This window comes from Struthio camelus, chromosome 7, assembly GCF_040807025.1.
Source record: "Struthio camelus isolate bStrCam1 chromosome 7, bStrCam1.hap1, whole genome shotgun sequence".
NCBI lineage: Eukaryota > Metazoa > Chordata > Aves > Struthioniformes > Struthionidae > Struthio > Struthio camelus.
In genome coordinates this window covers 20,527,583-20,548,096 of record NC_090948.1, presented here as the reverse complement: position 1 = coordinate 20,548,096, position 20,514 = coordinate 20,527,583, and the positions used below count along the sequence as shown (strand labels likewise).

At 41.3% G+C, this 20,514-nt stretch overlaps 1 protein-coding gene and 1 long non-coding RNA gene across 13 annotated transcripts in view; one reads left to right on the top strand and one right to left on the bottom strand.

The window, feature by feature from the left end:
* Positions 1-8,773, bottom strand: part of SLC16A12 (solute carrier family 16 member 12) — a 38,368-nt gene extending 29,595 nt beyond the window's left edge. For 4 of the 11 annotated variants that reach the window (XM_009677819.2, XM_009677821.2, XM_009677822.2 and 1 more), the window contains exon 1: positions 6,015-6,246. The gene's annotated coding sequence lies outside the window, so the exon portion shown is untranslated. Of the gene's footprint in view, positions 1-3,140; positions 3,161-6,014; positions 6,247-7,831; positions 7,947-8,355 lie in introns of those variants that run through there. The other 7 variants (XM_009677820.2, XM_068950103.1, XM_068950104.1 and 4 more) reach the window with 5 other exon arrangements.
* Positions 8,774-9,080: 307 nt separating this feature from the next.
* LOC104145994 (uncharacterized) overlaps positions 9,081-20,514 on the top strand; it is a 29,033-nt gene continuing 17,599 nt past the window's right edge. Inside the window, exons 1-3 of one of the 2 annotated variants that reach the window (XR_694536.2) lie at positions 9,081-9,168; positions 10,074-10,154; positions 13,106-14,458. This is a non-coding gene — a long non-coding RNA (uncharacterized lncRNA). Of the gene's footprint in view, positions 9,169-10,073; positions 10,155-13,105; positions 14,459-20,514 lie in introns of those variants that run through there. The other variant, XR_694537.2, reaches the window with a different exon arrangement.

Below are 20,514 nucleotides of genomic sequence, written 5' to 3'. Positions count from 1 at the left end.
CCTGACAGTTTTGTCTCTGTTAGGACTCTTTGTTGTCCTGCCAGTTTACATCTCAGCCACATGTCAATTTATAAAAATGAAAACCAAATTTAACTAATGTAATTGTTCTCCAATTACATCCTGTTTTGACTGCTGAGATCTTCACATTTTCAGGGTGGAAGCCAGGTCTTTCAGTACATAATGACACAAATCGTGTATTTTTGCTGCGACTTTGAGGGCCTTTAGTTTCAGCTGCGATGCTGCATTCAGTACATTCTTCATCTGATGTCAGTTTTTGCAGTCATCAAATTGTATTTCATAACAGCTGCATTTCCTGAATTAAATATTTTGCATTAAAAGTGACCCAAATATCAGACACTGAGAAAAACATACTGAACTGTTTTTGATGAGGAAACAGAAAATATTAGGTGCCCATTCAACAACGAGAACAACTACTATGGAGAGGGGGAACCTTAGATCTTACTGGAACACAGTACTGATACCTCTCAAGTGGAAGGATTACCTAGTCTTTTGTATTAATTTAGTCCCTTCAAGAGGCAAAGTAGCTGCTGTTCTGGGATAACTGTTCTTTCTCAACTGATTTCCACTTCAATGCTCTCTCTGCCCACAGGAGGACTTTTTTTAAACGCCTTCAAAAAACTAGATACACTTTTTTTGCTGTCAGGCTTGCTATTGCTAACATCCTGGTACATGGTGGTAGTTTGTACCAAGGAGCATTCAGACTAGTTAAATAAAGCAGCACTATTTCAGAAGTTTAGCAATGAGGGTAAAAAGGAGTCAACACACAGAGGACATGTCACAGAGAAGCTGCTCAAACGCCTATCACCTTTATCCACAACAAGTACTGTCTGTTTGTTAGATTAAGCAGATCAGATAGTGTACCTTTAAAGCCTTCATGGAAGGAAGTGTAATTCAAGGAGGGATTTGCAGGAAAGCAGGGTGGCCAACAGATGCACTTAGTAGTGAGAAAATGCTCCAGGCACATGTTGCAGCACAGAACACAATCACAGTGAGAAGAAATGCAAGGTGTGTGCTATCAAGCCTGATAAGACATCATCTGGAAAAGTGGAACACTTAAAAGTGTAGGCTACCAGAAATGCAGTGTTCCTTAAAAAATGAAAAGTTGCTTCTAATGATGAGGAGAACTATAAAGAAATTAGCAAACATCATATCAAATCAGTTCCCTGAATACCACTCAGAACATCAGGCTACAAACTCAAAAGCTAGTCCCTGTGATGAAAAAGACAGCATGTATGCCCCATCAAACCCAGTACCATAATGAATTTTGAAAACAACTATTTATTGAACATCAACAGTGAGCCAGGCCTGTTTAGACAAGGCTGAGTATGATGTCCATGGCCCAGGAAATTTCAGTCTAAGTAGCTGAGAGACTGGATGCAGCATTAGGAGTGACAGAAATGTTAAGATGCCACAGGCATTGAAAGGGCAACTATTTTAGCTCTTCTCTTCCCTATTTTTTTCAATGACTTTTATGGGAAAGTAAAGGTGATGAGCTTGTAGGGCTGATTTTGGAGAGGAGAGGCAAAGCCAAGGAATTACCAATCCTAATGCTCCCGTGCACCTTGAGGAAAGCATATGAGTAATGCACGTGATCTCATGTGGAATCACACAGTCCATCACAGTATCGTCAGTATCGTCAAATTAGGTCAGAGCAGAGCTGGGATAGAGACCACAGACAAGCAGCCCATAGTTCTGTCCTACAAGCTTCTAAATGCTGTGCACCAACAGGTTGCCTGAACAAGCGCCAAACTTCCCCCTCTGTCAAAGGCCCTCTTGTCAAATATAAGTTGAGGAGCTGAGCCCTAAAAAGGACCAAAGGAGGAGGAAAATATGTCTGTCTAAATCATTTGACTTTATTAAGAAGAGGTGTGTGGTGTTCAAGAAGCTCTCAAAGCCAAACGGCTTTAAGATGGGTGTACGATGAGTACTCTAATACATGACTTATTAAACATTGCGACAGTCCCAAAAATGCTGTGGCCAGCAGGAAAACCATTTGAGTCAGGAGGGACATACTAATTAAGAAATTCAACAGCACCATAGTCTCCAAGAAACCTCTAGGGAGGTAGGGGAAAGATCCCACTTCCCACATTTGCATTTCACATCTGGGAACTGTGAATCATCACATCCGTATTGGTCCAAATCCAGAAACTGCAGGAAGGAAGGAAGCTTTGGGAGATTAAAAAAAAAAAAAAAAAAGTCAAAGACAGGGCAGTGTTTCCATCGTAAATAAAGGGAGGGAGAGAGAGAGAGAGAGCACTCAGCACTGTCCTGCTGAGGATGAAGAAATTGGCTGAAATATCTTCTCAGTTTTTGTCCCCTAAACTTGCCTATAGGATCCTACGCAACAGTTGGGAAAGACCTTTTGTTTTTGAAATGCAGTAAGACAGTGTTTTCTTCTATTTGTTTCCTTTCTGGAACTTTGTTATCAAGAACTGAAATTTCTCTTTTACCACGTTTTCATCTGCATTCTTATCTAATGCTTGAAATGAATTCAAGAGAAGATTAAAAACATTAGGTACACAGTTACTCCAGAAGAAACGGAGTATAAACGTGTGTAGGTAAACCTCCAAGACACTGGAAAACTTAGACAGTTGAGGAACCCCAGAAGTTTGGTTAAGTCTCCTGGCAAGCTGTGAATATCATTTTGATGGTGTCACCAAGGGTCAAGACCAGAAGAGACATTTCTTTTGACAAGCACAGGCCAGCTTTTGTCTGGCAAGGAGAAAATTTGTAGCTCAAAATCCCTCTCAGATCATACACTCAACTTGAGAAGAGTTGGAGAGGAAAGGATGACAAATTAGGTCTCCATAAATAACCTAACAGTGAACTAAAACAATAATAATGTACATTCTAATTAAATATCCACAAATGGCCTAAGCCTGCGTACTACCATTATTTATGGACACTGTCATAATGATCCTCTGGCAGCGACTATTGCACTTACCATTCAAAAAGCATTCAAGGTCAATATTTCACAGTAACTTCAGAGATTCTTGTGATAAGCAGCACAGTTAATGAAAATAGTGTTTAATACTCAAAAGAGTTTTCTAAGAGTTCCATTTATCTCAGATGCATTGTTTTTACATTATTTTTATCTCTGTTGAATTAAATGGACTTACCGGAGGTGACACTTTGCATCAACTTGTAAATCTGTTTCCTGGCGCATACAAATATAGAGATACGTCCATAACATACAGCAGACATATAACACACAAAAAAGATAGTTGCTATATACATCTGTTCATTCTTCTCTGTCATTTACATAACACCCTAAGACAACATTCATACCAAAGACAATAAAATGATCTCACAATAAAATACTGAAAAGGAGAGTTAGCCCAAAAATCCTGCATAAAAAACAGGTAACATTGAATAAAAGCAAATGCTAAAGACTATTTCATTTACTGCCTTCTCAATTCATTATCACACCAAATGAAGCAGCAGAAACTAATAAATATGACACATAAAAGGAAAAAAATCACTGCTTTATTAAAAAAGTATATTATATAAATATGTGTATATGCGTATGTGTGTATATACATATATATGCAGACAAAATAAAATACAAAAAAATAAAGCAGTGCAAGTCCCAAGAAAGAGAAGGGAAGAACACATTGCTTTGTAGATAACCTAGGCCTCTACAACAGTGAACTACAGCTGAAAATCAACTTTTCAATGGTTTTTAGATTGCATGCAAAGTAACCGATAGACTTTACTAATGAGCACACTCCTTACAGCTCACTAATAAAATATATCGTCTCATTCTCTCAAGGCAGCTCCACAATCCTGAGCTGCCACAGACACTGGGGAAGAGGTCCGTCACAAACTGCTAGGTCATCTTACTACTTAGTATCTTGCTGTCAAAACGATGATCTATTGCCTCTGGTGCCTGCAAAGCTCATAATTTTGCAAGGACAAAGTGACATATTTTGTCTTTACAGTGAAGGGAAAGATACTATTTGTGCCTCCTGACTACAACTGGATTCTGCAGGATGCCATTAAACACATCTGGATCTGTACTACCATGGGCATCTACCGTCATGCTAGATAGGTATCATCTTAACAGCTGGACATGCAGCAGCACCCACCCCTCCCTCCAGGACTCAAAACTGAGAATGCTTCCTCTCAAAGCAGAAGGATGAAGGACCTAAACTCTAAAAATTTGGTACTCAGCGCACAGCTCCTGAAAAAAGGTCTCTGTGACTCCCAGGTGAGCCAAATGAGAACTAACATGAGAAAAGAGAGCTGCCATTTCCTAAGTTGGTTCCTAAATTCATGCCTATATTCCAGATGCAAAACCGCATGAGCCTGTTGAATTCAGCAGGAAATGGCCAATGTCCTTGCTTAATGCTGACTTGTGTATACAGTAAAAAAAGAGAAGCACAAAGCCTGCTGAATTTTATTCAAGATCCTAACTAGAGCTCTGTGTCATTAGAAAGGCAAAGAAATGTGCAAGATCACAGCTTGCCCCTGCATGTAGTTATATCCAGCGCTCTATAAGCTTAAGACCGACCAAGGACGATACTCAGAAAAAGGGAGTCTCCATCTGGACGTCTTCATCCAGATAAGTTGAATTGTTTTGCAGTCCTAGGGGCAACAGCTCTTCGACTTACCACATCCTAGCAAGTGCAGACAGCTTCTAGGGAAGAAAATAAAACCATCTTTGCAGTTTGATAAACCAAATAGGAAACACCTATATTTTCAGAGAAGAAAAGTAGTAGTGATTAGCCTGGACGTCTTGGTTTTTGGTTTTAAAGGATTACGTCTTTCCAAGTTTCACCATATCAGGGGTCGGGAGCCTACTGCCTGCAGGCAAGCTGTAGTTTGCAGTTTTACAGCCCACAGCCACATCAATATATGTCAATACAGGCAACAATGCGATGTATGAAAAATGTATTTGGTTCTCATAACGCTGCTGGCAAAAAACTCCTTTTCTCTTAGAAAGGATAGAGAAAAAGATATGAGCGCTGCTTTTTTAAAATCTACATGAGACTATCAGAAGACAATCCAAACTGCAATTGTAGTGACCCACCATGGCACAAGCAGCAAGGATAACATTTTTCTCAACTCTAATGCAGTTCCCTGTTTTATATTAGAAGACCAAAACTCCATATTTTTTCTTCTGTTCAATACAGATTGTAATAGCAAGCAATTACTCCCACAAGTTCTGTGAACAATAAAGCGTACCAGCATTCTCTAAATATGCACACACACTACACAAAAGAAGTTGATGTGGTGCAGGTACACAGAATGACATAGAAACAAGGTGCATACAAGGAAGAACGAGAACAAGTCCTAAAACAATATGCAAAAGCAAAAGTAACAGTGATTTCCAGACTCAAAACAGTTACAGCACATTACAGAAAACTCACGCTCCACTGACTTCTCAGTCTCACTCTGCAAATTAAAACAGCGCTATTTGCGTGATCAGTTCTGACTTTCAGAATTTATCAGCAGATCTGTGCTACATTCACAAGTATATTTAACATAATATGCATACGTAAAAGAATAAATTGCATGCAGGTGGCAATTGTACTCTCTAGGTTGAAAGGCTCCCTCTTAGAGGTGGTTTTAGAAAAACAGTTAATAATCTCTCTTAGAATTTTCAGCTTTCATCTATCCAGCACAATACAATCTGACTAATAACACTCATTCCCTTATGATGCCTAGTTCTATCCTCCACAAAAGGGCTTTAAAAACCCTTATGCTGCAGTGAAGAATGGTACAGAAAATATCTCCTGAATTTACACAAACACATAGGTAGACATCACTGATAAAAAATCATTAGGTGAAAACTCAGAATCGCATCTGCAGAAATGCAGAACCAGTTCTTTGGGTATATAATCAGCTAACTGCATGCTAACAATTACATTAAAGATATCTAGGCATTCAAGAACTTTTTTCAGGCAACAACCATAACCACCTCTACTACAAGCCACAGTTTGATAAGCAATTCTTTCAGCAGCAGCAACGACAGCAGAAATAGCCCTTACCTCCTGCTCCTTGCCACATGCTCCCTCTGCATGTGCCACAGGCAGTCGTTTGCAGGACCACACAGTACAACAGACCAGAATTAAAAGTAATCAATAACCAAGGAAGAAAAGGCTCTCTGGAACCTGTGTCAGCTCCCTGATGCAGTCTCACAAACGGTTGTACTAGTACAACTCAGAGGGTAGCAGGGGGCTGCTTACGCAAGCACAGTTGTCTGAAGAACTGCACGCCAAATTTCTCCCTGAGGAAGCAATTGTGTTTGCATCAAAACATGTGAAAGATCTTCCCCCCTGTGCCCAATCTGTGGGATCCTGGCCCAGGAATACAGATCTGGAATGGATCCCCTGGGGGGTCTCCTACTCCCGTTGCAACAGCAGGCAAGTACCAACTGAGCAAATTCGGTCAGTCAGGAAATCCATTTTGTTAAGTCACTTGCTAGTTAAACGAGTATACAACTTACGATTGAAGTGAATATACAACTTAGGGGGAAAAAAAAAAAAGGTTTCTTAGGTTTCTTCTCTCTACACAGTAGCTAGGTCAGTTTTGATAAAAACTTGTATAATAAAGTTGCACACTGCTATTTTTTTCTTTCGTGCCACTTCTGAACTGGAGTTTAAGGCAAAAGTTAATGATTAAATTGTAGTCATTAAATTGGAAGTATCTAAGGAAAGCCCTGAGAAACCTTCAATTAAAATGCAGCTGCTATTATACTGTTGTAAAAGCATATATAAAATATAATGCAAGGGAGAAATAGTATATAAAACAAAAAACCCCAAACCCCCAAATGCACAAAATAATGAGTAATATATAACTACACACAATTTGTATGAAAAGCTCATTGTTACAGTTAATGATATGAGGTGAGTAATAATATACCTCTATCCAAGGCATAACAGAATCACTCTGAGTAAAATGCAATCCTGTTGCACTTCATTAAGCTTCATGTTATCCTTGAATTTCCCAGTGCTAACGGAAATGTTTCTTCATTGCCTCTGCAGGAGCAGGCTTACAACAACAAACAGACTCAGCTACCCCAACCAGCTTGTTAACTTAATGAAATCAACTCCATCACAAGGCTTTCACGTAAAACCCAAATTCACCACAAATACCTAATTAACAACTAATATTTAGAGATATTAAACAGAACACTTAAAATAAATGAGTGGCAAATTAGCCAGAAAGTTCAAAATAAGGATAATACTCATTGTGTCTTCTGGTAGTTTTTTTTTCACTGAGCAGTTCCCTGAACTGTGTCAGCCTGTCCGTGAGCACGTTTCCTGTAAGGTCTGGTGGTGGTGTAGGCATGGGTCTAAGTATGTTATTTCGCACCTGGTTAAGCCCTGCAAGAGGCTAAGTATTCTCCCGGATATGAATTACATACACATCCTAGAAGAAGCATCAATGACATCTAGGATTGGGATCACTATGACTTTCGTAGCTTACTCTTTCTGCAGAAGACCACAGACCTTTCAGCCCTTCGTTGAACAGCCAGGGCCAGGGCTTTCAGAGCCGGCTGCGTGGGGAGCCAGCTCCAGGCACCCTGCCACAGCGCGTGCAAGGCCCAGGTAACAGCCAGGAGCACAGGCGCGTGGGCATCACCTACAGAGCAAAGCCTCACTCTTCCACAACAGGCAACAGCCACCTCTGAAGTGACTTCGAATAGGTATATTCTTCCCACTTACGAAACAGAAAAGAGAATTAAGTTCTCTGGTGTCACCTAGGAACTTGAAACTGCTTATTTTTCTTTAGCTGGCTGACTGGCATCTTGTCTAAGCAACAGCTTATATATATAGTTTCGCAATCATGTGGGTTTACTTACTTTCTTTTTTTTTTTTTTTAAATGCTTTGCAGCTCTAGAGTCCACGACGCAGGGAGCCCAAGAACGCAACCTCAGCTGAAACACCGCTGGAGCGCCGCAAGCCGCGGCCGCGCAGGACCGGACCGGGCTGGCCGCCCCGCCCCGCGCCCCGCCCGCGGAGCCCCCGGCGCACACCCGCGCCCCGCGCCCCCACCTGCAGGCCTCAGCTCCCGCAGAGCCCGGCGGAGCGGAGCGGAGCGGAGCGCGGCGGGGGCCGGGCACCCGCCGGGACAGGCAGCGGCCGCTCCGGCGCTCGCCCCCTCCCCGCCCGGCAGCGCAGGCTGGAGATCACCGATCGCCCGACACGCCGGACACCTTCTGTGCCCGTTACCGGCTCAAAGGGAGCACTGAACGCTGCGGTTTTATCTCGGTAAATAAGTTTAAAAACATCCAGGAGCTTCCCGGACCGCGCTAGTATCTTACTGCGCTGGCTGGCTGCAGCAAGCAAGCAAAAACCACAAGATCCCACCGTGGAAGCCGCTTACCTTCTCCGTCTTCATCCCGGCCTCAGGTTTTCCTGCCGCGGCTGGGCCGTGGCGGACCCTCCGGGTGTCCTTCCCGCTGCGCTGGCCCGGGACCCCTCCTTGCACGGTACCTTCGTGAGCATGCAGAGGGCTTTCCAACAGTGCGGAGGGCAATTTCATCCCTTTAACCTGTTCTAGCTCATCAAGGCAGAGCCTGTCCTGGGATTTCTGGGTGACTGAACTCAGGAATTTCTGAAGGTATTTTTAAGCTCTTCTAAAGAGAGGCAACATTGAAGACTGAAAGTAATAACAAAACTCATGTATTTGAATAGCCTGTCACATACCACAGTCCTGCATGTCATACACAGTTAGGAATCGTACTGCCACTGCTCACTAGTTTCAAAATGTTTAAACTCAGTTCAAAACCCCCGACCAGGGGAAGGACTCGCACGGATTTCAGCAGGCTTTGGACCCTAGACTCTTGGAACAAGTTTCAAATTCCAGCAGCCTTTTGTTTATCCAAGAAAGATAAACTAAGTGGCCTGTTGAATACTGCATGAGTTTTCAGGCAAGATCTGGAAAACAACAGGTCTTTGCTCAGAATGGACATTAAACATCCTGTGACACTTTCTATGAGAACAAAGATAAAAAAGGACCTTTTCTTTCCCTTCCCAAACACTCTTGTCTGACAAGGACTGCCTGGTTCATGTCTTGCACCCAGGACCTTGCTGCCTTTCAGTGCTGCTATAAACAGCAAGTGCGAATCTCCCAGGAGAGCACAAGCAGAGCCTAAGGAGAGGGTGGCTGTTACGTGTTTGTCGCTGGTCTTCCAGGGTAAGTTCAAAATATTTCAGGGTATGGAAGTACGCTCAGCTGGAGTAAGCAGAGCTGCTTCTGGCCACATTCTTAGTAGGAAGAGACCGCTCTTTCCAGGTCTTAGGGCAACTCTGAAAGGGACTGTGGCATAAACTGGCTAGCACAGACTGGTCTGCAAGTACTTGCCCTTCACTCTGCACACAGTGGGGTGAAGCCCACACCAGCTGCACACACACTCCCTTGTGCATTACAAGTACTCCCTTACTGCTGTATGGCGGCTTGCAGCAGCTGTAGAGAAAAGGGCTAGATTTTCCCCATCAAATGTGTGGGGAACAAAAACTTTTTCTTGGTCAAGAGAAAAAGTAGCTCTCACTCTTGGTGAGATTTGGATTTCGCTCTTTTTACAGTTCTATAGTATTTTGGAAAGATTTCTAATCTTACAGCAAGTCTCATCGGCGGCGTTTCTATGACAATCCCCCATCAAGGATGGGAATACCACCAATTATGCAAGTTGGCTCTGGGTCAACAACAGGTAATGCTTTCTTCTTTGCGGTGTGGCAAGGATATGGTCAGAGCACCACAGAAGAACATCACGTGAACAAAGCACATCACGTATTTTAAGTACTGGGAATACTCATAAATATGAGCTGCAACATTGCTCATCTTTTGCTGACCCTCACTAAAACAATATGCATGACTTCACGTAGCTCTTTGGAGCAACACTAACAGAAATAGGTGGTCTTGGTTTATATTCATGTTTTCCACATTTGTGACAGGTTTCCTCTAATCACTGCTAGAACAGATTTTTCTCATACAAGTTTCAACTGCAGATACCTGATAAATGATCTGTTGCACTGTTCCATCTAGCAGTTTGACAAACAACACCAAATATAATTCACTTGTAGTGACCTCCTTGGTTGCAGGACTATGCATACCGCTTCTCTGGAACTGCTGTCATCAGGACATCCAAGGAATACATTCCCTCACCTGGAGTGCCTGACCAGGTAAAGACAACACATCTGAGAGGGTTTTTTGTTTTGTTTTGGTCTCTATGCAAACACAAGCAAGAATAAAACCTTCATACTTTTTCTATACTTTCCAAACCAAAAGAATCAGACAGTGTAAAACTAGAATATGGTGGGTGAGGTGAGTGCTTTTACAGTTTGGAGGATGGTTAGGTGCCATGGTACAAGGTATGAATGGCCTCTCTCAGCATGTATGTGCTTTAAGATGTTAGCCTTTATATACAATCATTTGCAGTAAACTCAAAACTACACTACCCTCCTTCCTCTTCCTTCTTCCTCTACCTTCCTAATAAAAGCAACCCACATTACAGGGATATACTGTAACTGTACGGTCAGAGTAACATTTTTAGATGTGGTCACTAATATTTGGATCTCCAGCCTTTGATACTTTATAGTCAATGGGACTCATGGCCTGACATCTTGAAAATTCAGCCAAAGACATCACAGGTTGGACAAACTGTAATCTCTACAGTTTCCTCAGTTTCCCATCTGCAGCTATAATCCTCATCTTGCATACCCCAAGGCGAGTAGGTACTCGCCTACCAGTGAGCAAAGCCTCCTTTAGATGAGGTCCAAGCTCTGTTGCTTACCTGCATACTGGGCTTCAGCAGAAGATCAAAAGACAGTGATAGATTCCTCAAAATACATTGCTCTATTAGTCACATATGGAATCTGGGTTAGAAAAAAAGGGTATGTAATAGTTATTGCACAGTCTTCTCCCTTTTTACATTAGAAATTCCTGGAAAGTAAGAACAAAGGTCAGAGCAAAAAGTTGATTAGAAAATACCTTGTTTCTAAGGATGCCCAGCACTACATGCAGCTATATCTTGCAGTCTAATTTGCCCAAATGTCTGCATTGCCTTCCTGAATTTTGGGAAAGGCTGGCAGAAATATCCTCTATTTCTTGATATAAACTAGATATAGGCAGATTAATGTTTAATACTAGTTGAACAAGAGGATGATCCATCTCCTTTTAGTGATTACAAGCTTCCATACTTCAAAGCTAGGAATGAGAAAGCCCAGAAGTTATCCTTTGTTTTTTCTTTTGCTAACTTCAATAACAAAAGAACAGAAAGACAAATCCTTAGTCCTGCCTACATTTCAAACCCAAAAGGTTTGAAATTCAGTCACCTTACACAGTGTTAGACTATTTTGTTATCATGAAACGGGACTGTCATTTTTAACAACCTGCTGCTGATTATCTGTGATCTCCATTCTGGTCTATCATTGAAATCCTTTAAATCCTGCCTCTAGAATTAGCAGCATGGCATTTCTCTTTACAGTAGGTGTAAAGCTATACAAACTATTATCAAAAGCATTTTTTAAACGGATTGTGTTTTCCCAGTGTAAACTGGGCCTTATTCACATAAGTTAGAATTTACAGAATGAAGCACAAATCCCAGAAAAGAGGCACCTCAAATTCACTCTTCCACTGCACTTGCACTTTTAGGTCTCACTACATGCAGTAAACTTTTGGACACATATTTACTGAAGATCAGCACTCCAGCTAGTCAGAATTTTCCAGTGCAGTAATCTTTCACTAGCGAACACAGATTCACCAAAACAAATGTTCTGTGGAAACGTGGTTCTGACAAACATTTGGTAGTACAAAGACAAGGGATTTAGGAAATCTCGTCTGTCACATAACTTTCCTTTGGCAGCCTGCTAGGCTTCCTGCTAACTTGCTTTTTTGGTGGAAAAAGAGAAATTTCAAAATGTCTGAATTTCATTTCAGATCAGAAGGAAGCCTTAATTGGATGTTGGAATTTTTCACAGCATGGGAATAATAAATTTGAATTAGTTGTACTTGGAAGCAAGCCTTTGCAGAGCCTTTCCAATCTCTGGCTTCCATACCCACTTGACTGTGGACTAGAGGCTCAGGCTATTTCAATCTATATAGGAATCTGACACCAAAAATAGCCGTAGTGTTGCTCAAGTCTGAGGAGAGCTAAGGCTTTCCATGGCTTTGCAATTGTTCATGGCATTTTGTTTCTCTTCTCTCACTGGATGACACACATGGCTTGCCATGTCCTTCAGCAGAAAGTGTTAGCAACTTATCCTGCATATCGCAATGGTAAGAATACAACACCAGACTCCCCCTCAGTTGTACCAACACTTGGGGAAAAGCACAGCAAGGTCTGCCCCTCTGAATAGCTTGCACAAATAGATAAGGCTGAACAGGGGTTCAAAGCCTGAAGGCAGTGCAGGTCTGCTTTATGTGACCCCCAAACCTGGCCACAACACCAAACGGAGGAAGATAGTGAGCTGTCATCCATTCTCCACACCTCTACGTGGCATAAAAGCTGTCACCTGGGGGGAATGGGCTGTATCTCAGACAAAATTACAGTCAGCATTTGCTGACTGCTGGGGCTTTCCAGGAGAGCTCTTCACAGTTCCCTGGATATGCTGTCACTCCAGACTTTTTTTGATCCAGCTTACCTGTAAAATGCACAGCTTAACAACTAGCAATAATTTCAATTCAGTTTTCACTACTTAATTCCTGTGTTTGCTGTGTTCACAGGCTGGGGAGGAGTTTCTTTGCTTTCAAGTTTAATATACTCCTTTATATAAAATATGCCCATTGATAATATCTACAGCAAACATTTACAGATCTAACAAACTCAGAAAATACTGTCATTCCACCTAGAGAGCAAATTACAAGCATCAGAGATTTCTGTTTTATTTGGAGATGTATCAGATTAGTTCCAGGGACACTTATGTAACGCTAAAACCTTACAGCTGCGTGTGTGCGTGTGTGTGTATAAGCATTTTTATTTGTTTGTTTTCTTCCTCTTTGATTTGAGCATGTGTAGACAGAGGGCTAAACGAGAGCCAGCTAAATGTACATCAAAGACTCCCTGCTAAATATCCTGTAGCACGATATTTAGGTAAATCTTGTGATGTTGATTCTCCATGGCCTTGCATTTCAGCAGCGGCTACGTGGCTGCCAAGCAGGACAGGCTGCCACCACACTAATGAGCAAGTTTCGTTTCCCTGCTGCCAAACTAGAGTGGCTAAGCAAGGTGTCTCGTGGCTTTCCAGCAAATTCTTTTTAACATTGAAATTCAGCAGCCACTTGAAATAAGAGAAAAGTGAATTTCTGAGACTGATTTCTATAGGAAATAGAAGAAAACGGGAAATTTTCATCCAGAAACGAGCACAGTCACCCCGGTCCAGACTGGCTTGTAGCTATGCACACCTTCACAGGATACACCACCCAAGCTTCTAAGAGCAACGGAGTAAAGAAAGTTTCACTGGGTTCACTGCTACTCTCTTTTTTTAAGCCTCCTGATTTAATTGGAAAAGAACTGGGCAGGAACTGAGATGGTGGGTGGCAATGCCATCTAGTGGGAAGACTGGAATCAAGAGACCGACTCTTTTGTGCCACTGATAACTGTTTGGCTGGGGTAGGTTTGAGGTGTCACTTCTATCCATGTAGGCCTAGAGCTAGTAGGTCAGCACACAAAAAACATTTTTATCGGGCTTTCTTAACTGTAAAAATACATGGATATGGCACAAGGCTTGGGGATTCTGCAGTGGACCTACAAAACACAAGAGACTTCCATCTCATGCACATGCATGCACTCACACAAGTGCTTTCAGGCAGGCCTGGGTAAAGACATCCTTCGCTATTCTCGAGTGGTAAATACACATCTGCGTGTAGCCTTGAAGCCTAATCATGTCTGCTCAAGAACATGAAACGTAAAACGCTAAAGAGGCATAGAACGGTAGCTACTGTATCATTTAGTTGCTGTATGATTAATGCTACTAATTTTAAGACTAGTAACAGAAACATATTTCCTCAATGATAGATTTCTGATTCAAGCTTTAGTAAAGTTTTACTAACTGAAGGAGCTTGTTTGTTTTTAAAAGCACTTCTTCGATGTTTGTGTACTCAGTCTTTTTCCTGTGGCCAGATATTCCCAACAGTAGTGTGCATACACCGAAACTTTAAAAAACATAATGCTGTGAAGCAAATGTCCATGGAAATCTGATAAAAACGATCTTGTAACTCTTTCCATGTTGTAAGGTGTGTTAAAAATCAAGCTCCTAGTAACAGAAAAAAAAAAAAAATCAGAAATTGAAAAAAGTCTTCCTAGCAAAAACGAAGCTGACCTTGATGCTTGTTTCCCTGAATGAAAGTTGAATTCATTTTCAGAGATCAGTTCCTCTTTTCTGCAGCTTCACTTTTTTGGATGCAATTTCTAAGCAAGGGAAGAGGGGTTAAAAAAAAAAAAAGAATTTTGAGAAGGATCAGCTCCTGAATATTTTTGGGCCTACCTGTACATGAGAAAGAGCAATTGTACTGTGAGGCAGGTTATGGGTCACAGTCTGTAGCCTTCACCAGGAAACAGCCTTGGATTCCCTTGTACTGTTCTTCCCTCTTCAAAGAGGCAAACCAGTGACACATGGGGCCTTGCCATACTGTGCAAGCAAATCTGCTGAGAGAAGACTTCAAACCTCCTATATTTGAAGAGAAAAAGAGAAAACTTACTTTCTAAGCTGAAAAAGAAGCGACTCTAAAACACTAGGAAATTTGGGAAAGGGTTTTTGATTTACTTCATAAACATTTACAGGATTATTTTGTGCACAGCCTTTTGTAGCCAAGTGCAATATGCTGAATGCTAGCTGGGTAACAGCATGCTCCATGATTATGTCCAAAGAACAGCATGTATTTGTTTACTTAGTCAAATAACAGTAGGGGTGAGGTTGCTCAAAAAAACAAAACAAAACAGCTCTACTAAAAGGAATTAAAATTTCTTTTAAGTACATTTGACTACTTTTCATGATTCATTTAGCCAGACGGATTTGATAATGAAAACCTCACTTATTCATTTAGTTGTTTGAATTAATATGTTATTTTAGGAGTTTATTTTTTAAAGAGATAAAATATAGAAATAATTTTCAAATACAAAAGAGCATTCTCAATTTTCAGATCAATTCTAATAATTACTTCGTTTTTATTTCAATCTCCCAGTAAAGCGTAAACATTCTTCTCATCTGAAGAAAGGACTTTCTCATAGCTCCCATTGCCCTTCCCACACTATACCACTACGTTTGGCAAAACAGACGTTCACAGATCACATTTGATTATGCTGCCTCAGTGACACACCAGACTAGGGACATGCTGACAATCAGGATAGGATGGGGGCAATGCCAGTAGAAAGAGAGGGGGGACAGATTCAGCAGAATAGATAATACTATTATTATCTCAATGCAGTATTACTTTGTTTATGATTTAGCGCTTTATACGAGAATACTTTGATTGCAATCTCCCAACTGGTGCAGCTCTTATAAAAGCTTGTAGACAACAATATTTTGATCTACACATTTTTGTTATTGGCTTGAGGCATTAGCTCCCGCATCCTTACTGGCGCACGCACCCCTATTTCAACGCAGGCCTAGCACTCGCGTTGCAAACTCCTACAAGCTCAGACTAGCTTTTTGTTTTGTTTTTGTGCAGTGACTAACACATATGAACATAAAAAAAACAAGCACATCATACCAGTAGCCACATTATGCCGTTGCTTGAAGCACTGTTGTCTCTGTTGCAACAATCTTGTGCGTTATCAAATAAGCAACTGCTCTAAATGAGGCTCTGCCTTGCTCTCAGCCTTGTTGCTTGAAGCTTTCAGTGTAAGAGACAGGCTATGATTCTCCCTCTCAAGGGAAAGTTCCTCACTCAGGAATTTAAACCAAAAGCGTGCAACATTTGGAAAAAGAGTAGTTCTCGCATCTTTGAGAAAGCGGTGATGCAGTTAGCTGAGGCTGCATCCTGCAGCCATGGGCACAAATGGGAATTTCAGTTAAACTCGGCTCTTCACACACATTGACAAGGCTGCTTTGGGACATGGTAACATTTGTTACAGGGTAACTTCTCCTTCGCTTTGTGCTGTGAAGTCCAGGTTTGCTTCAAACTTTGAAGTTTTGAAGAGAGATGGGTCAAAAAAAGGCTGGAAAACAGTAAAGTGACCAACTTGAAAAGACACTTGAGAACCAGGACATTCCCTGATTCATCACAACTGTGGAAACCAAGCAAGAACACTTGGAACAGGGAGTGACACACCGCTCTGCTTGCAGTACAACATAATACCATTTCAGGGTGTTTATCCTCCTTTATTGCTTTGAATCATATTTTTAACTTTGTGCTTCACAGATGCTTCCAGGGTGTTTAGAAATAAAACCCGCAGGGCTGAAAGCCCCTGCCCTGGAGCCTGGCCTAGCCACACCACCCTGCCATTCGCTAGCAGCCCAGGGCTTCCTCAACCCAGGGGAAGCTGCAGGAGGCTGACTGACCCCTTGCTGCAACCAGCTGCTTCCCACAGCTGTGCACGACCCAGCAAATCACCAAAGGCCAGCAAAAGAGAGCTGTGTTTCTGCCAATATGATATAACTGGTTTTGATGTCCAAACCACTTGAGGGCCAGTACATCCCTGTCTCTCTCACATACTGGGAGAGGCTACGTTTGAGACCAGGCCATTGCCTGCACTAGAGAGCACATCTGCATATAGATATAGCGAGCACACCTTGCTAGATAACTTACTCAGGGGTGCTCAACCCAAGTAATAGCCAGTAACTGCTGTAACTTGCCACTATCCAGCTGTACTCTTCTCTCACCTCTGACTGGGGGCTACAGCCCCACTGTACTCCCTGCCTCTCCCACTCTGTCACCCAACCTGTCTCCCACCTCTGCCACATGCTGCGCAGCAGCAGCAGCTCCGGTGTCACCAACACACATGCCACAGGGCTGGTCTCGGGTGCCACGGGGCTCCCCCCAAAAGAGGTGGGCTGCTAGGTGCTCTGGCAAAGAATTAGTTTACTGCTGACTCCTTAATACTTTTCCCACCTTGTCCATGTCACCCTTGTCACTCTCCTTTCCTCCCACAACTCCTGAAGGGGGCCCTGCCGTGACCTTCTCCAAAGCTCACTAGCTTCCCTTCTTCTGAATCTCACAGCTTTTCTTTACTCATTTCTCTTCCATCTTTCCACACGCCAGTACCTCCTCCTGCTCAGAGGCAGTAAATCTTACCTCCAAGACACTTAGAGAGGTCTACCCATTCAGGTTCTCCAATCTTTCACCTTTGCTCTTTTTTTGTTGGGATGTGAAGGAAGAGTGTTTGTAAGACAGACTCCCAGACACAGTCACAGTCCCTATATTTCTTTTTTCTCCAAACACTTTCATATTTATGCTACTATTAGCTTGCAATCAGTCACAATAATATGTAAGAAAAGAAAATCAGAAATTGGATTCAGTTTTTAGGCTTAAACAAGTGTTTATTTTCCAGGATGTTCTACAGAGTTTAGATGTCCTCCACCTCCCAGGTATTGGGAAGTCACAAGACAAAACAGAGGTGTTCTTCTTAGCCTGTATTTCATTTTAAACCCAGATTCAAAGACATCTTGTACTTTGAAAAGCAGATCCCAAAAGATGAACTCATCCAACTGGAAACAATCATGTATGTTTGTTTTGTCACTCTTTCAACCCCATGTTGTTTTCCCATATCTAAAATTCAGTAGCGTCCTGCCAAAGATCACTTGCAAGATCACCTTGTGACAGTAATGGGAACGTAAGTGCTGATAACATCAAAACACTAGGACAGCTTTGCTGAGGTTGGAGCGCACTACAAACATTCCTCTTGCCCTGCAAAAGTCAGATTCTTGTACTTACCCCATGTATCCCACACCATAGTTCTCCATCAAATCCAATACCTTAAATGCCATATCTTAGTCATCTGTCCAGTCAGCTTTAGTAACTTTTACCCAGTAATTTAGTGCAAACACTTTAAAACCTAGAATCCTCTTCAAATACATATATTTATATATATTTTTATATAAACATAAAAATTTGACTTTGTCAAAGCTGTTAAAAATTGGGCTTTCTTGTGGGGTGAGGGCAGTGGGATATGTTTCAATAAGAACAAATGTTTGAGTCAAAAAATAGTGGAACTTGGTACAAGCCATTAGAATTGAAAGCAAGGAATCCTACTCTTCCATTTCAACTTCTATTAATAATTACCTTAGAATATTTCAGAAAGAGAAGCTAGATGATTAAAACAGCCTGGTTAAGAGGTCTCACTAATTTATACTGAAACAAGTACTTTGAATACATATTAAACAATCTGCAAACTCGCCGATCTTCCTCAGGAAAGAAGATCTTCCTTCCCCCTCCCCATTCTCAAAATGAAGTTTCACAGATCTGGCTCTCTCTAGGTTCTACGTAAAAGCTCTGTTACACCACTGTGAAAGAGTTTGGTTGCTCAAAATTCCAGTCTGTACCAGTTAGAGAAAAGCCTAAATTGCTTTTGGTTCATCTGTGGAACAGAAAAAAACTCTCGAACTGTATTTAGGCCCTTCAGATACCTCTGTAGGGGGAAACGAGGCAAAGAACCCTCCCAAGCAAAAGACTGCAGAGAGCAACTGTACACAAAACACAGCAGAAAAATTCAAGATGACAGCCATGCTCTTACAACAGCCCTAAAGTGCTCCTCTATGGCAAAAATACTGGAATAGTGCTAGAAATCACTCACTCATTTGTGCATTACTGTAATCATGGAGGAGATACATGGAAGCAAAACAAAAGCCGAGAATGATGAAGGCAAAGCTTAAAGGAAAACAACAAAATTACAGTACTAGCAGATTCATGAGATGGTGCTGGTGGGGAAGCAGACAATTCCAAGGTAACAAACTAATGCTGCCCTAGCCTCTTCTCCTTCAGAAAATAATTTTACTTACAACCATTTTCCTCTTACACTAGACTCTTGATTTCTCCTACCTAGCCATTTCTCTTAACTCTTCTGTCTCTTCCTTCAGTTTACTAATGTTTTTCCCAAAAGTATGCATTTGTGTGGTACATATTTTAAAGCATTTTTTCCATTCTTTTAACTATAGCAACTGACCTATCAGCCATTTCAAATTTCAAAACACATTTCTGAAGTTAGTCTCATTTTGTGTTTCTCCTAAAACAGCTATGATCAACTTACCTTACAATCTTTCCTACAGCTAACATTAGGGCAACCGGAATTGTGCTTTCTTTCTTTAACCACACAGCCTAATTTAGGCATCTTGCATAATCTATTTATGTATGTCCTGAATGACTTGTTAGGGTTTCAAGTTTGTTTTTTGTGGACCAGAAGGCTTCCATCTTGAAAAAAAATGTTATTTCATATTTCTTTACTTAACATTAGATTCTTCCTGCACATAAGTTTAAATGCTACGAGGACCAAAACAGCCAAGTAAGAGACCAGGGAGAAACAGATGCAATCTTTCTCTGAAGTGCAAATTGCTATGAGCATCTACACTTTAGTAAAGCATATTTATATCATTGATGTTATGCTTCCCTCTACTGTTTATCATCAGAAGTGCAGTTACTTTTAAGATTCTAAAATCTGGTTAAAACATTAACAGAGAAAGTTTGCACAAAATCTGCACATCTGTTTCCTCCTTTGAGATACAAGAATTATATGCATTTTAAAAATACAGACTACAAAGAAACAGTAGTTGTTTTGACAAAATAAAAATCATTTATAGAAAAGGATGGCGCTAAAGACTTTTTTTTTGAAGCATGATCTGCACAGTCAGCACTGTATCTTCATTACTTCGACATGTCTACACATGGTCATATATGATGCTTAGCACAACAGTATCTGAAGAAAACCCCTCCTTATACCATTCTGGCTCAAAGCACACAAGAAAAAAGGATGATGTTCATTTGACTTTTGCTAGGCAAGATCAGAGCTGATGCAGGCCAGATTAAATTGGTGGAGAGAAGAAAGGGAGTTGGTAAGCAGCCCCCACATCCTGACAGCAACCTGATATTTCAAAGTTGTAGTAATTGTTTCAGAAAGACACTCCCTCTTCCCTAAAGGGTATTTCTGCCACAGACTATAGACAACCATCAGACTGAACAAGCCAGTCAAAGATAGCATCAGCAGGAGGTGACGGTGGCAGGGGAGTCTTGCACATCTCATCCTTTTGTCTGCTCCAGTGTTTGCATATTCTCCCCTGCTTCAGTGTAGGGGAAGATCACAATCCATTGCACAAGAGTAGCCACTAGTAAATCTGTTCATCTTAATTTCTTGGTAGTGTCACTCAAGGGGGAAAAAAAGAGGGCAATAGCAAGCAAGCAATTTTTCATATACCCAGCTAAAATATTTTTCTTTAATAACTATCATCCAGTTTTCAAACAGTTTTCAAATGTGTCCTGCTAAAAGAACATCAGTAACGCTTATGTTTTGCATTGCCATACAAATAACTAAGTTATAGCATAATGCTTCATGTGTTGTACGGTATTATAGCTTTACAAAGGAACAGAGAACTGCACATCAAATGAACTTAGAGG